We start from the raw sequence: 17,578 nt of genomic DNA, 5'->3' as shown, positions 1-17,578 counted from the left end.
ATTATTGCCCAAGGTGTGGGGAAATAGAGGAATCTGTAACCCATGCAATATTTGAATGCCCTCCAGCATTGCAAGTATGGTCTTTATCGGCAACTCCTACAAGTCCAGGTATATTCCCAGTGGCAAGCGTCTACACAAACATGGACTATCTTTTCTGGAGGAAAAATAATATCATTGCACCAGATCGAGACAGGGATCCTTATCCCTGGATAATATGGTATATTTGGAAGGCTCGTAATGATAAGCTTTTCAGGGGTATAAAAAGAGATCCTTTGGAACTCGTTCGATATGCAGAGAGTGAATGCCAAGCCTGGTTTAATGCAAATGAGATGATACCGCCACAAGTACAGGCCAGTAATAATGAGGAAAACCAAGTCTTAAGCTTGGGTAATATCTGTCTATTAGACGGATCCTGGAAAGCTTCTGAACGCTTTAGTGGATGTGGATGGGTCTGGATGGATAGTAGGGAGAACATACAACTTATGGGAACACGGAACTTCACTCGATGTGAATCACCGTTGCATTCGGAGGTAGAAGCGCTGCGATGGGCGATGGAGAATATGCTTCAACACTCGCCGTGCCAGAGCTTTGGAACAGACTGCAAGGAGCTGATTGCAATGCTAAATGACCCCCATGAGTGGCCAAGCTTTGCGACAGAACTGGAGAAGATAGAGACGTTGAAGATTTGTTTTCCGGACTTCAAAATCAACCATGTGCCAAGAATGAGCAATCAGCTATCTGATTTTTTTGCTAAGACTGCTAGAAACTTCGTAGGGAGTTACTTTTCATTGGTTGTTCTATTCCGATCTGGTTACCCAGACTACCTCAAGCTTGAGTAATAGAATGGTCGTTTGACGTCAAAAAAAAAAAAAAAAAAAAAAAAAAAAAAAACATATTTGAAAACTCAAACCACATCGATTCAATCATCAAATCAAAACATTAAAAGTTGAAAAAGAAAATAAGCTAAGAATGCTTCAAGTCGCAGCTCTCACATACGTATATATAAGCTACATTCTCTCAAACCTAAAGTTCTCTTGATGGTCTTTTAAGTACTTCAGGAACTCATCATCATGTAGAATGATATTCGTATTGGCAACACCTGTTGGGTATTCGCAATACAGGAAACCATACCGGCTCACCCATGAAAACCTCCGCACCACAATGTCGCATCTCCACCGCACGACCACGCCTTGCCTCCTTTGTCGTCAAGATTCATATTTTCTGATTGTGGAAAAGGGAAAACCCTGCATCTGGTTGACCTCTCAGAATATACCTAAAATTTTAAAAGCATATTCTTTTGTTCATCTCAAAGCAAAAGACAACAGAAGCATCATCAAGCTTCCAAGCATTACACATGAGAAAACAAAAGACTTGAGTTTAAGACATACATCTTTACATGTCTGTGAGAGCAGAGATAGCACAGGAACAAACAGGTGTATTTGAGCGAAACAAAATCGTAGAGAATCACCTTATTGTCGATGTTAGTGTAGTAGATAGTTCTCGCACACATCTCATGCTCATCTTTGAGAACCAAAAACAGGACTAGTCTTAACTCTTGAGTCTAAGAAGCACACAACTTTCCACACAGAATGTGATGAAAACATCAACAACCTAAACAAAGAAAACCAGTCATGACAAAAAAACACAACGTCAGATTCAGATGGAATCAACGTCATTGGCTTTCTTCTGTTCAGTCAAATCGACGTTTACATCCTCCTCGTCTCCCTGGATATATATACACACACACACACATCTTTTAGAACACACAAGTAAGGACTTTTAACTTGAAAGATTAAACTTTTAAGAATCCCCCTATGTCGTTCTGCAACAGATGAAGAAATTAAAACAAAAAAATGTATTACCTTATTGCTAGAAGAGGTGCCACAACAGCTATTCTCTGACTGACTACACGAACTTGAGCTTGCACTTGCAGTAGCCCTTCCTGGCACTACAAGAAATATAAACTGTGCTCGCTTCCATTTTTAAACCTGATGCATCCTTAACGAAATGGGTTCCAAGATTATTACTAAAGACCTAAAGATGGTAAGAAAAGTCATACCTGGAGATGTGTAGTTAGTGGATACAACAGCAGTGTTCTTTTTCGATTCTTCCAACTATAGACAAACATTATGGACAAAAACTTATCAAACAAAATTCACCTTTAATATAGATAAAAATCGAGACTTTAATCTATCAAACAAAGGAGGTAATTTTTGATTCCAACAGCCGAACTTTAGCCAAGAACAAGGAAAAAATATAAACTTTAGCCAAAAACAGAGCAAAGATAGAGACTCTTGTGTTTCTAAGACTTGGAAAAGGATTAAATTATATAATTGAGATATGGAAGACGAGAGAACAAACCATGATCAATGCCCGAAGACTTGGAAACTTGTAACGACCTTGACCCAATGTGGTAAAGCCCATTTGTTTTTATTGTTCATCTAGTGTTCCATCGAGGGAGAGAGAGAGAGAGGCGTAGGAAGTTTTACCCATCTCCAAGATCAATAAAAAATGATTGATTTTTTTTTCTAGCCATAGCCATAAAAGAATGAAATTTTTGTTGAGAGGAAGAAAGGACTTGCGAAGAGAGAAAAAAAATTCCAAAAACCAAAAAAATGCGGCTAAAATTTTTATTTTCCCGCGATAACGAATATATCGTTTTAAATCGACAAACGCTATTAAAAATATAAGTATTGGTATACAATAGCAGAATTGTCATAAACGCTATAATCTGATGCTATTAATACCCACATTTCCTGTAGTGGCTAGGTTGTTTAATGATTTAAATGTAAAGTTGTAGGTTTCTGAGCAAGTAATTGTTCGATTGATTGATTGGGGTTTTGGTACTTAAATGGAAATAGCTAGACTTAAGGTTTTTATTCATATAATCAGGATTATAATCCTACAGATGCTAATAAGTTGTATGCATGATATTATAGAGCTCAACACTTAATAACAAACCATTAGGCTTTCGCTTTCTAGGTCTATCTATTGACCAGTGTTGATCGATTATTCTATAGGAATATCGATTGATACACTTGTTGAAACGTCGATCGATTATTCGATTGGAATATCGATCGACGCTCTTGGTCAAGCATTAATGCGCGGATTGAATATGCTTACTAAGCTTCCTAGATCAGCTCTTGCCTTACTCTAGCAATCTTAGCTCAGTTAGGATGGATTCAGGGTGAGATGCAAGCTATCGCTTATGTCTACAACTCCTAGGGAAAGTTCTAGGTAGCTAATCTAGAAACAGACATTAATGACAATCCTAAAGATGAATATCACAACTTAGCAATCTATAGTTGGGGATCCTTCATAACCTGTTTGAACCCTAAAATCTAACAAGAGAACTACTCAGACATGACCAAGCAATTCATAACAGCAATAAGGTATAAAAAACTGCATAGATAAATAAATAGATATTAATGGAGTTCCAATCACAAATCTCTTTGGATCTTCTCTCCAATCTACTAAAAATCCTAGAAAGCCTTTGCTGTGTAAATAATAAAAAAAAACACACTTTGCCTCTAACATGTTGGCAAAGCTTATATAATTAGGTTAAAACTCGTCAGGGGCAAACTTGTAAATAGGTGAAGACTTGGGCTCTAAGTCGGCTGAGACCAAACGGGCTTTCAGCGCACTTCGCTGTCGATCGATGTCACTATGTGAACATCGATCGATTATTCCTCTTCAATGTCGACCGATGGTCGTGCTCGAAGATCATCTCGGGTGCTTACTCCAAAATGCTCCAAAATCACCACTTTCCTCCAAATCACTCCTGCTCCTATAAATATTCTAAATAGACTCTATAATATAATAATTAGTAATTAAAACACTTATAAACCATGGGTAAAAGTAGGTCAGATCCATGATCTCTCATAAACATCTTACATTTCAGAACGGAGGGAGTAGGTATTACTTCTAATAGAAGTTGGCGTAAAAAGGAATGAAAAAGAAAATTTGACATTTAAGGAACCTGAACTTTTGAAATATTCACGAGGAACATGAATCGGCTATTAGTGAAACAATGTGACTTTTTATGTCAATAAGTATACATTTGGGTATGAACTGTCTTGACACACTACTATCCTAATCTCTCCAATAAAAAAGAAGAAAAAATCACTCATAAAAATATTCACCATGCTAAAAAAAACAAACATCAACATGAAGAGGGAAAACCCTAGCGGCGCTCAAGGTGATCATGAGATGATCATGGAGGCAGCTTTTTAGATCGGATTTCTCATTGGATTTTCGATCTCCATCTGATCTCTACGCTCCTTGACGTAGACATCAGCTGGCGTTGCTTCACGTGGACGTTTCAGGCGTTCAAATCTGTTTCTTCCCCAACATTTACCATCGGTTTCAAGGCAAGTTCTTCCATCCCCGGCGGCGATCGACTCTTTCAACAACATCCACGGCTTTTTCATCAACACAAGGGGATCCTTCGCTCCCTTTCAAATCCTTCGTTCTCTTCCATTCACGGCTTCTTCATCAACACGTTTTGGAGTAATCCTCACGCAATTAATCACTCACATTTGGAGAAGTTACGATCCAACTCAGACAACACACGCAGTGGGAGAGAGAATATCATTGACTAAAATCATCACAGTTACGATCCACGTTTGATTCACCTCGGGTTTGATCCTCGGGCTTGATCTATTCCGCCTCGGTTTTGATTCACGGTTAACTCGGGCTTGATCTAGTCTGCCTCAGGTTTGATCCTCGGGCTTGATCTACAGCTGACCTCTGTATGAGGTCATCGCATCAAACAAAGTACGCTCATATGGCAGATTTAAAAGGAAAATGAATCCTCTATGAGGATGATGATGAACCGATCAAGCTTACGGAACAAGATGATACACAAGTCATTAAAGAGTTCCGTATGTCTTTGATTGGTAAGGTTCTCAATCTGAAGAAGCAAAACGTCAAAAAATTGCTTCAAACAATGCCAACTCAATGGGGGCTACAAGACCGTATCACTGCGAATGATCTAGGCAAAGGGAAGTTCTTATTTAACTTCACCACGGAAGAAGACCTTATGTATATACTTCAAAAAGGGCCTTTCCATTACAACTACTGCATGTTTGTATTGGTCAGATGGGAACCTGTAGTTCATGATGACTACTCTTGGATCATCCCGTTCTGGGTACAACTCTATGGCTTACCTTTACACCTATGGACGGTTACAAATCTTAGGAACATTGGTAGCCGCATTGGCCATGTTGATGTTGATTCCATTGAACTCACAGAGGGCCGCATGAGAATTGAGGTCGACTCAAGACGCCCTTTGATGTTTATAAGGAAGGTGGAGTCTCCTGATGCAGAGGAGGTAACTATAGAGATAAAGTATGACATTCTGTTTAAGCATTGCACTACCTGTGGCCTTATGTCTCATGAGAAAGGATACTGCCCTACAATGGATACTACAGCTCGGTTATCATCGGAGAGAGGTGGAGTCTTTACTCGGGTACATATGCCACAAGAACGCAATGATCGTCAGCCTTCGCTGAGGGATTATAGGCAGCTCCCGGTGCGTCGAGAAGTTGAGCCTGTCCGAAACGCTGCTACAAACAGAGATATGGGAGCTCGATGGACTGAAACTCGTCATGAGAATGAGTTTCGAAGTAGGTACCATGATGATAATGTTTATCAGACTCGCAACAAAGGATCTGGTGAGAGATTCCAATCTCACTCTGATACGATACTGCGAAGGCGTGATGAGAGACATAGTGGGAATCGGTATGGTGGCAGTCGTTATGATCGCGGTCCTTATGATAGCAAGGAAGAGCTGACATGGCGCGAGAAGACACTGGATAAGCCTCTGGTGAAGGTTAAGATCATGGCTTACGGGCAGGGAGGTAGTTCAACTACCATGGATGATGTTCCTTATGAACATCCTTCGAGTAATCAGCTTGGCTTTTCGCGCGTAGAGAAGGCTGATGAGGAATCAGCGGTGGCTGGGAGTGGAGAGAACCGAGGCAGCAGGAGACTTGCAAGCACTATTGTTACTCCATCGCACCAGCTACCTCCCCAGGAAGAAAACATCACGTTTCGAGGGAAGAATGTAGCCCTAGCTCTCACGTTTTCTCCACAAGCAGCATCAGGTGGGGTAGAGAATGATCAAGTGATTGGTGCTCTGGAGGACATGGAGATTTTGGATACAACTGATGCAGGGATGATGGACTGTGACGCTCAAGATGATGATCTTCTGGCTGATGAAGTCATGGATATGGAAGAGCAAGCAAAGCATTTATCTGTGGCCCATCAATCGGAGGTGAGGGTGGCGCCTAATAACAAGAAGAGCTCTAGAAGTGGCATTAAGAGGAATGCTCCTTTGGGCATTCAAAGTAAAAATAAAGAGTTTCTGCGCCAAGGATCCCCTCGTGCACGATCAGTCAAGCCTTCTGGAGGTAGCAAGCTAGCAGAGAATGGAAAGCCAAGGCGTGTCTCCAGGAAATCAAGGGAGAGTTCATCCACAAGTGATGGTTTGATGGGTTCCAAATATCCATCAGATCGGTATATATGAGGACAATCAGTTGGAACTGTCGAGGGATTGGAAACGACCTTACAGTTCGACGCCTTACGGAGATGTGTCAAAAGCATCGCCCATGACTTGTGTTTCTTTCTGAGACGAAGAATAGGAGGCTGCTGTTACCAAACGTTCATGCCGACCTAGGATTTGACCACTTGTTTACCGTTGAGCCACTTGGCCTTAGCGGAGGTTTAGCTCTTTTATTTATGGACGAATTTCAAGTTAATGTTTTGTTTTCGAATAATTGAATGATTGACATTGAAGCAGTAATTGATGGAATAAAAGTCTATATGACATTTGTTAATGGAGACCCTGTGTTAGACCGTAGGGATCAGGTTTGGGAACGTCTTACGTGTTTCTCAACAACACGAAATGGACCATGGTTCATGATAGGTGATTTTAATGAAATAATAGATCATAGCGAGAAGGTAGGAGGCAAGAGGCGATCAGATAGTTCTTTCCTGCCTTTCAAGAAAATGCTGAGTGACTGTGGAATGCTTGAGTTCCCATTTACTAGGAATATGCTTTCTTGGGTTGGGAAGAGATCAGGAGAGACGACTGTCAAATGTAGATTGGATAGAGCGGTGGGGAATGAGGATTGGCATGAAAAGTTTCTACATACTGCTGCTAAGTATCTTAGGCTATGGGGCTCGGATCATCGTCCGGTCCTGACGGATATTCTCACAAAACCAGTGAGGAAGGAAAAGAAATTTAAGTTTGATAAACGCTGGTTGGATAATGAGGAACTGAGACAGGTCATACTGGAAGGATGGAAGTCTGAGGACCTGCCTCCGGAGGCGAATATAATGGACCATATTGCTAGCTGTCGTAAAGCTTTGAGCCAATGGAGGAGACAGAACAATGTGAATTCAGCGAAGCTAGTGTAGGACCTTAAGGAAACGGTGGCGGGTCTATATTCGAATGATGATGCTACGTCGGAGGAGATAGCAGATGCTCTAAAAGAACTATCCACTGCTCTTAAGGCAGAGGAGATGTTTTGGAGACAGAAAAGCAGGGTGCTATGGCTAAGGGAAGGTGATAGGAACTCAAAATATTTCCATGCATTGGTGAAGCAAAGAAGAGCGAGAAATAGGATCACACAGCTCATAGACGAGAATGGGAATGTGGTGGACGATGAGGAAGGTTTAGTAGCCATTGCTACTAGCTACTTCAGACAAATCTGTGAGTCCTCTAATCAGGAAGATATAGATGATGCATTGGCAGAAGTCTTGACAATGATCACTAGGCTTACGAGGATCTTACGAGACCAGTCATCGAATGGGAGGTGAAATTAGAATTTTGTCAAAGATGATTTAACTCGTATGGTTAATCAGTTCCTTTTTGAAGGAATAATGGTGCAGGGGTTAAATGATACCAACATCTGTCTGATCCCTAAGACGCACAAGCCGAATGAGATGACAAAGTTTAGACCTATCAATCTATGCAATGTCAGTTATAAGATTATATCTAAGGTCTTGTGTCAAAGATTGAAGAAGGTCTTACCACAACGGATATCTGAGACCCAATCAGCCTTTGGTGCTGGAAGGCAGATAACAGATAATATCATGATAACTCAGGAGATGTTTCACGCGCTGAGAACTAAGCCAGGGGGACGAGTTAAGAGAATGGCCATTAAGACAGATATGAGTAAAGCATATGATAGGATGGAATGGTCATTCATTGAGGCAGTCATGAGGAAGATGGGATTCTCGGAGATATGGATTGGCTGGATTATGAGGAGCATCACTTCGGTCAAGTATAAAGTACTCATGAATGGAGAGCCGAGGGGAAACATTGTTCCTGGGAGAGGTTTACGTCAAGGAGATCCTTTGTCTCCTTTCATATTTATTCTATGCACGGAAGCGTTCGTTAGCCTTCTTAATCATGCAGAGAATCAAGGAAAGATAACGGGGATGCGCGTCGCACGCGCTAGCCCCTCGGTATCTCACCTTTTCTTTGCTGATGATAGCCTTTTCTTCTGTAAGGCGGAGCCCCGTGAATGTGAAGAATTTATGAAAGTAGTCAGGACATATGGGAAAACATCAGGTCAATGTATTAATTTTGATAAATCCTCATTACTCTTTGGTAAAAGGATTCCAACGAATGATTGGCAGCAGATCAAAGATACACTTGGTATTCAAAATGAAGGATGAATGGGTTCCTACTTAGGAATCCCAGAGGATATTAGTGGATCAAAGTGTAAGCTATTTGCATTCTTAAAAGACAAGCTGCTACACAGAGTGAATGGTTGGACTGGTAGATGGCTGTCAAAGGGAGGAAAAGAAGTCCTAATTAAATCTATCTTGCTAGCTCTTCCGACTTACGTCATGTCCAGTTTCCTGCTCCCCTTGGAGATATGTGAAAACCTAGCAAGTGCCATTGCACAGTTCTGGTGGAGTTCGAACCCGCCAAAAAGAAGAATTCACTGGGCAAAATGGGAGAAAATGTGTGAGTATAGAGAAGAGGGAGGAATTGGTTTCCGTATGATTCATGAATTCAATCTAGCTCTTCTAGCTAAACAGTTGTGGCGACTTATTCAATTTCCAGATTCACTAGTGGCGAGAGTTCCTCGGGGGAAATATTACCGTCTAAGTTTGCCTTTGCGGAATGGCGCAATGGATACCCCATCGTATGTATGGACGAGTATCATAGCGGCGAGGAAGTTATTACTTTTGGGTATTAGGAGCAAGGTGCACTCAGGGTATGAAATTAATGTGTAGGAGGACCCTTGGATTCCTTCGACGCCAGCAAGGCCAGCTCGTTCACGAGTCCCAGTTGTACATCCCAGGATGACCATCAGCAGTGTTATTGATTTTGAGTCTGGGTGGGATGCACGACTACTGGAGCAATATGTGGATCAAGAAGACATTCCAATGATTCAGAGTTTGGCCATAAGCCCTACTCATCGACGGGATACTTTTTGCTGGAGCTACACCAAAAATGGTCAATATACGGTCAAGTCTGGATATTGGGTTGCTACGAATTTGATGAGAATAGATGAAGAGTTAGAAGCATTACAACCGAGTATAACAAAACTTCAAGCCTTTGCTTGGAAAGTGAATGCGCCACAAAAGATTTGCCACCTTATATGGCAATTAATTTCTGAACAGGTAGCGGTTACAAGGAATCTGGTACGCCGCAATATGCGATGTGATAACTACTGCCCAAGATGTGGAGAGCCAGAAGAAACTGTTACGCATGCGATCTTTGAATGCCCCCCAGCCTTACAAGCATGGGAATTATCATCTACACCATCGAGTTCTCAAATCTTTCATGTACCAAGTGTTTATGCTAACATGGATTATCTTTTCTGGGGTCAAAATAATATAATGAAACCGGAAGATGATAGAGATCCTTATCCTTGGATAATTTGGTACATCTGGAAAGCCCAGAATGATAAGTTGTTCAGAGGCATTGATAGAGGCCCATTGGAAGTAGTCAGGTATGCATAGAGTGAGTGCCAAGCTTGGCATAATGCGAGGGAAAGTATATCGGCTCCTCTACAGGCACAACCTGAAGGAGAATCACATGCCTTAAGCTTGGGTAATATTTGCATGGTGGATGGTTCGTTGACCTCCACAGCTCAGTTTAGTGGAATGGGATAGGTCTGGAAGGATAGCATGAGGAAGATTCAACTTATGGGATCCAGGAACTTAATGCAGCGAGAATCACCTTTACACTCAGAGCTAGAAGCGCTAAGATGGGCAATGGAGAGCATGATTCAACACTCGACCTGTCAGAGATTTGGAACTGATTGCAAGGACCTGATTGCAATGATACAAGAGCCACAGCTTGGCCCAACTTCTCAACTGAGCTGGAAATCATTCAGACTCTTCGGTTGTGCTTTTCGGACTTCAAGATCAGCTATCTACCAAGGACGCAAAATGAGATTGCAGATTCGTTAGCTAGGAATGCACGCTCTTTTCATAGATCTCTATGTTTTATTGGTTGTTCTATTCCGGTCTGGCTACCCAGATCACCTCAAGTTTGAGTAATAGAATAGCCGTTTGCTGCAAAAAAAAAAAAAAAAAGATTCACCATTAACTTACATGATATATATATATCGACCACGTCTAGCCTATGTTGAACTGAAATATAGCCTAACTATAGCAAGCCACCATCAACATGTAATAATGAAGTGTTCAGTGAAAAACATTCACAAACCAAAAGAACAAAACTACAATTACTACGTATTGGTTGATGTTAACTGTTGGATTGGCTTATTTCTATAGATAGATTTCATCTAATGGTGTAAGTAATGATTTTCTAATAAAAAATATTATAAAACAGATTATTTCCTCCCATTTAAGAAAAAGCATTTGTTTAGGCTGTTGCAAAATATTCAGACCGACTTATGATTTGATCATTTGTTTACCGTTGAACCATTTGGTCTCAACGGAGATTTAGCTCTTTTTTTCTATGGATGAATTTCAAATTAATGTTTTATTTTCGAATAACAGAGTGATTAACATTGAGACAGTCATTGATGGAATAAAAGTCATTGTGACGTTTGTTTATGGAAACCCTGTATTAGAACGTAGAGATCAAGTTTAGGAACGTCTTATGCGTTTTTCAACAACAAGAACTGGACCTTGGTTTATGATAGGATATTTTAATGAAAACACTGCTCATAATGAAAAGGAAGGTGGAAGACAACGTCTTGACACCTCGTTTCTACCTTTTAAGCAGATTGTGGGATGTTGGAGTTTTCATTTACTAGAACATGTTATCCTAGGTAGGGAAGAGAGCATGAAGAACAACTGTTAGATGCCGCCTAGATAGAACTGTTGGAAATAAGGATTGACATGAGAAATTCTCTCATTCAGCTGTAAAGTATATGAGGTATGGGGATCAGATCATCATCTGATCCTAGCAAACATTCTCACAAATCCAACGAGGAAATAAAAAAGTTCAAATTTGACAAACGTTGGCTAGATAATGAGGAATTAAGGCAAGTTATTCTTGAGGGATGGAAATCTCCTGATCTTTTCCCTGACACAAATATTATGGAGCATATTTCGAGTTGTCGTAAAGCCTTTAAGCCAGTGGAGGAGAGAACACAATTTGAACTCAGAAAAACTTGTGGAGGAAATTAAACAGAAGGTGGATGGTCTGTACTCGAATGATGATGCCATGACCGAGTAAATAGCATAAGATTTGAAGGAACTAATTGATGCTCTTAAGGTAGAGGAGATGTTTTGGAAAAAAAAATCGAGTTTTCATGCTAAGAAAAGGCGATAGAAACACAATTTTTTTCCATGCTTTGACAAAGCAAAGGAGAGCAAAGAATAAAATCACTCAGTTTTTACACGCAAATGGAAATGTTATTGAGGATGAGGAAGGATTGTTAGCCATTGCTACTAGTTATTTCAGGCAAATCTTTGAGTCCTCTAACCCGAAATAGAGGAAGCACTATCTGAGGTGTTGGCAACGATTACAGATTCAATTAGTGAGGATCTTACAGCTCTGGTCACTGAATGGGAGTTTAAATTAACACTCTTTACTATGCATCCAGAGAAGGTTCCAGAGCCGTATGGGATGACAACTCTCTTTTATCAGAAGTTCTGGGACATTGTCAAGGAGGATTTAACTCATATGGTTAATCAATTCCTCTTTGAAGGGTCGATGGTTAGTGGACTAAATGATACAAATATCTGCCTCATCCCGAAAACAACTAGACCAAATGAGATGCCTCCGTTCAGGCCCATTAGCTTGTGCAATATCAGCTATAAGATAATTTTTAAGGTTTTATGCCAGAGATTAAAGAAAGTTCAATAAGATAGAATTTTAGAAACCCAGTCAGCCTTTGTTGCAAGAAGACATAGTTCAGACAATATTATGATTTCCCAAGAAATGTTCTATGCTCTGAGAACTAAACCAAGCGGACGTAATAAAAGGATGGTCATAAAGAAGTATATAAATAAAGCGCATGATAGAATGGAGTGTGATATTACGTGTATACGCACACCAATTAACCTAATGTGCACACTACCACAATCGAATGGTATGTCGATGTAGCACTTTAGGATCGAATCCACAGAGACCAATGATTACACTTTATTTCTATAGGATCAATATCACGCTAAAACAATATGGGGGTTTTAAAGTTGATTTCGTAACAAGCAAGTAAGAGAATGATTTAAGGTTTTTCAGATGATTAAGAATGCTAGCCTAGGGTGGTTTGATCGGGTGTTAAACAAGTGTGAGCCAAACAATTATTCAAGTTCAATTAAGAGTAAGTCCAGAACTTGGATCACTCAGGTTGAATCAACCCACTCTCGTGGTATTGATTCCTTTGCAAGTCGGTCTTGATGCCTAAACTCTCATTTGGATCAAGACGCGCTAGCAAGCTTTAGAGATCAAGTCCGATATGTTAACAATACACCCTAATATCTACTCTCGCTGACTAGGGATGCAATGCTCATTCATAACAGATCTAGCAACCTATTACACGGTTAATGAACATGTTAAACCTAGGATCTAACATTAAGCGGCCAGTTTAATGCAAGCATTAAGAATAGTTAAGAATGAAGACAATCAAGGGATTCACTTATCTATGTTTAACTCACGGATCTAACACCCTAACACCCTAGACTAAGCAAGTGGATTATTCAGCCATGGACAGAGAAAACATAGAGATAACAGATGAAGAAAACATGTCTGAATCAATAATTAAAAGCAAAGAGGGTTTAGAAATCTTCTCCAAAGATATAGAGATTCTTCTCCCTTAACAAGAGTACAAGTTTTCTCTCTCTAAAATCTCTCTGAAAAATAACGTAGAATGTCTAGAATAATAAGAAAAGATATATATGCAGGTTTGTGGCGGCCAAGGAGTAAAAGGGGGAAGCCCTAGGTAAAATCCCGAAATATTTGGAAACTTCCTTAAAAATCTCTGCCGCTGTAACAGGCATGTCGGACTGCTCCGCACGACTGTTCTGCGTGAAAAACTCCAAATTGCACTCTTTTTCTCCTCTTTTCCTCCAACGGGTCTATCTCCCATCCAATGCAACTCCAGACCTGTAATGGCTCGAAAATGACTAGGAAGACTCGATAAAGACTTGAAAACCAATTTAAAAGCATATATACAAGATGCCAAAAACACCATATATCAATTCCCCTAGACTTAGATCATTGTTTGTCCTCAAACAATGTCAAGTATCAAGAACAAGGAGAAAGGTTTGAAAGTGTGGGAACTCTCCTATTCTCAGCAACCAAACTTTAACCACAAATCTCTGAACCATATAAGCAGTAAAACTAGGACAACACACCTTTACCGGAACCCCACTGACTGCTGTTCAAGATCGGCTTCATACTTTACATCTCAAACCTGCAAAAGCTACACTTTCCAGACAAAGCTTCTTACATTCAATTAAGAGTAGCGTGAGCTTCTCATCACATGCACTATTCAGGGTAGACGGTCTAGGTATGGAACAGGCTATTTAATGGTGGAGTTAAGAGTGTTTAGGGGCTACCATTTCATTGTAGAGGATGCAGGATATCACACAAAATGGCAAGAGAGGATAGATCCATTGATGTCCACAGCCTCTACTCGTTTTTGCTTTATTTGGTGTGGCTGTTCTGATGATGGAACAGACGACTGATTGTTCTGCTTTCCACTTTCCTCTACATACTCTTCAACACTTGGTACCAACTTCTCGCTCGACCTTCCCAGTGGCTCCATGTTTCTTTTCTTTCTCCCCCTTCTCCATCACCTTATTTTTGTAATATATATATATATATATATATATATATATATATATATATATATTTTGAAGATTGATATGGTGATGTGACGAAGAAGGAGGTAATACATGATGATTCTGAGTGCCACTGGTGGTTCTGATTTTGTAACCATTCGGGTTCTCCACCCCTGCTCTTGCGCAGTTCATTGGTTATGGAGCGGTTGCTCCCTTAATTTATTTGTTCTCCTTTCTGACTGAATTTCTGCAGCAGTAACGAGTAAGAGGCTGTGTTGATCCTTTCCTCTCCGACCTTTTTGCACATATCTGCACATATGACACTGAAAAAAAAATGCATAAAGGTGGAATAAGGGCTAAGGTGCAGGGTGGGAACTAGCTAAAGATGAGCTAGCCACTCAGGATCAGCAAGATGGATAAAAAGAATAAGAAGTCCTGAGTGTATTCTCGTTTCCCTGATCTAATGCCCATAATAAGAAGAAATGCTGTCAAGATTAGGTTCAAGTTAAATGAAGCTGCGTCTTTCTAGTGTAACCTCGACAAGCTGAAATCTTCTGGAGAACCAAATGAGATAATGTCAGGGTGTTCCAGGTCCACATGTGTGTCTTTCGCCACTACTAAGGTCACTGAATAAGATAACTAAAGCACGAGGTGGTCAGTGATCAACACGGAATAAGGTCCTAATTCCTACAAAGTTTTGACTGACTCGATCATAAAAACTGACTCAAAAGAAAAACAAAGAAAGAAACAAGTTAGTAAACGAGGAAAACTCTCCCCCAGACTTACTTCACACCGTCCCTGGTGTGAAAATAAATCAGAAAGAAGGTGAAAACAAGAATAAACATTTTTTTCCGGTTGAGATACTTACCTGAGTGGAGCGGGCGATCCATGAAAATTCTGGGTGTTCTATCGTCAGATGGTCGCCTGGAACAGCCGCTCTTTTCAGAGGTTCCGCTGCTGCAACCTAGAATTTTTGAAGTATCTCGGATTTTTTCTGTTTTATTGACCTGAGACTCAATAAACTAAAACAAAAAATAAGCAAACAAAAACAAAACCAGGTTATATTTACACTTACTAGTGGGTTGTCTCCCACCAAGCGATTGGTTTAAGTCACTAGCTTGACTTGGTGACAGGGATCAGTCGGGTTGATCATGATGGCTTGTTCCAAAACAGCTCCACAATCAGACATGTTCAACTTCAGAACTCTGCGCAACAACCCTTTCACAGCAGCTTCTCCTTTCTCTTTAAGCTCATCTGTGAGAATTACTCTGACTTTAGATAAAGGTTTAGATGCACCCTTGCACTTTACCTCATACTCAATGGATTTCTCATCACACAAGCGAGGTATCAAAGTCATTATAAGATCACCCTTGACCCTTTTCTTCTGGACTTTTTCATTCACCGTTGCATTCCCACTGAGTTTCTTTGTATCAGTGTGAAGATCTCCATCCAGGACTTCTTTGATCTCACACTTTTTACCAAGCTCCTTCTTAGGAACAATTTCCAGTTGTTCTCCACTAACCACTGAGATGCAAGAGGCGTAGCGGATTTGTGATCTGGTTAGGACAGCCTTGTAGAAAAACTTCTTGTTGATGTTGGAGAAGGAGACTCTCTTATTAGGCATGTCGACGACTGCTCCTACTGTAGCCATAAATGACCTTCCAAAGATTAAAGGCATCTCATGATCCTTGCTCATCTCAACCACCTGCAATTTGGTATGGAGAATACAGTTCCCAACTTGGACATGAAGGTTGCGAATTGTGCCATAAGAGAATGTCATGGAAGAGTTTGAAAAAGCCAGAGTCACTAGAGAAGTCTCAACATCAACAATGCCCAACTCGTCTATAATCGTTTTTGAGACAAGGTTCACACTAGACCCATAATCACAAAGAGCTTCCTTGAATTCCACTCCAGCAATGGAACAAGGAAAAAACCAACTTTCCAGGGTCATCAACCTTAGGCAGTACCTTCAGCGATGGTGTCAGTGTTTCAGTAAAGAGTGCCTTGATATTATCCTGAGATTCTCTGCAATTTTTGAAGAACATATGCAATGGCCGAATTTACCAAGCATGTTCAAATGAGATATTTTGAGGAAGCCTTCTCACCATCTTCCTAAACCCAACCAGCTTATATGCACTAACAGGATCCATCAGATATTTAGGTGGACTTGGATAGGGAACCTTAGGAACATAGACTCGCACTGGTGGAGTCTCAGTAGGTTCGCTAGGAGCAGTCTCTTCAGTGCTAGCAGGCTGCTCTGTTCTCTCTTCTGCGTCTAGAACAGTCTCAACAAACAGTTGCTCCGGTTCCTTTCCTTCAGATTTCTCACATCTCAGCTCTGCTGCATTACAGTGCTCAACCCTAGGATTCATCACATTATTTCCAGGAAGGGTACCTTGCTGCCTCTTAACACTCTCATTTGTTTGAGCAAGCTGAACATCAATCCTCTTTATGTGGTTGCTCACAGTATCATACTTTGTATTCAGCTCGGTGAACATGTTGTCCATCCTGGTGTTGATGTCGGTATGATTCTGCATACCCTGCAACAGTTGTTGCATCATCATACCCAGACCCTTCAGCTTATCTGGTTGACTGTTCCCGGTAGCTGGAACAGCTTGCCGATTGCTCTGCGGTTGTCGCTGGTTCTGGTTCTAAATCTTCCCGGCCGTTGCTTTCTCCATGCTGAAGACGTGCCCTTGGTTGTTTTTCAGTAGCTGATCAACTTTGGCAGTCAGCTCGTCTATTTTCTGGTTGTCGGAACTGTTCCCTTTCTTGGAGCAATCACTCTCCTCGTTCTTATTGGCTGAGGTGGCAGCCATGTTCTCAATCAGCTCAAACGCTCCATCAGTGGTCTGAGTCGTGAAGTCTCCATTGCTGGCAAATTCATAGCACTCTGAAATTTTCAGTCAACTCCATCATAGAAAATTCCCAAGATGTAGTCATCATCAAATCCATGGTGAGGACATTCTCTGCGATAGTCATCGAAGCGCTCCCATGCGTCGCAGAAAGGCTCATCAAAGAGCTGTCCGAAGGAGGTGATCTTGTTCCTCAATGCAGCTGTTCTCGCCGTAGAGTAGAAATGGTTGAGGAACTCTGATCGTACCTGTTCCCATGAAGTGAGAGAGCCGGTAGGGAGAGAGTTCAACCACCGTGCATCTTTTCCATCAAGAGAGAATGAGAATAACATGCACCTGATGTAGTCTGGTGGAATACCATTCGCGCGAGTGAAACTGCAGACTTTTTCAAAGCTCTCAATATGCTCCATTGGAATTTCTGTAAAGAGACCAGAAAACACCTTTCTCTATACTAGACCGATCAAAGTAGCCTTGATCTCGAAGTCCTACCT

General features: G+C 40.9%; 1 non-coding gene across 1 annotated transcript; it reads left to right on the top strand.

Annotated features, from left to right (window-relative positions):
- The first annotated feature begins 17,180 nt into the window (after positions 1–17,180).
- Positions 17,181–17,287, top strand: LOC125593694. Its single transcript, XR_007329593.1, has one exon. It is a non-coding gene; the product is annotated as a small nucleolar RNA R71 (small nucleolar RNA).
- The last annotated feature ends 291 nt before the right edge of the window (positions 17,288–17,578 follow it).

The sequence above is a fragment of the Brassica napus genome, chromosome C9, assembly GCF_020379485.1.
Source record: "Brassica napus cultivar Da-Ae chromosome C9, Da-Ae, whole genome shotgun sequence".
NCBI lineage: Eukaryota > Viridiplantae > Streptophyta > Magnoliopsida > Brassicales > Brassicaceae > Brassica > Brassica napus.
The sequence above is the reverse complement of the archived record's forward strand: the minus strand, read 5'-3'. Positions and strand labels throughout refer to the sequence as shown.